Here is a 346-nt window from a genome sequence, read left to right as displayed (position 1 = left end):
AAGAGGAAGGCGAAGGGGTGGCTGACTGTGCTGCTGAGCTGGGAGTGCGTGTGTGGACATTAGCCAGGTCCAGCCTCTGCTAGAGCCTGTCCAAAAAGGCTCTGCGAAGGAGCAGAGCAGCAGCTAGTGCCTCTGGGGGAAGTGGAGAGAAGCAAGGGCAGCCAGCAGCAGCCTGGCTCCATGGAAGGGAGCGCATCAGCTGGGGAAGAGGAGAGCGGGGGTGGGGAAAGCGCCTGCTCCCTTTGCAAGCTCCCAGCGGTTTCAGCTCCTCCTTGTGCTTCAGTTCGCCCGGGGTGGGGGACAAAGCCCCGCAGCAGGATCCCGGAGCAGCCTCCTCCTGCAGCCG

Source organism: Terrapene carolina, unplaced genomic scaffold, assembly GCF_002925995.2.
Source record: "Terrapene carolina triunguis isolate 2854851 unplaced genomic scaffold, T_m_triunguis-2.0 Scaffold199, whole genome shotgun sequence".
Lineage (NCBI taxonomy): Eukaryota > Metazoa > Chordata > Testudines > Emydidae > Terrapene > Terrapene triunguis.
Note: the sequence above shows the minus strand (reverse complement) of the source record.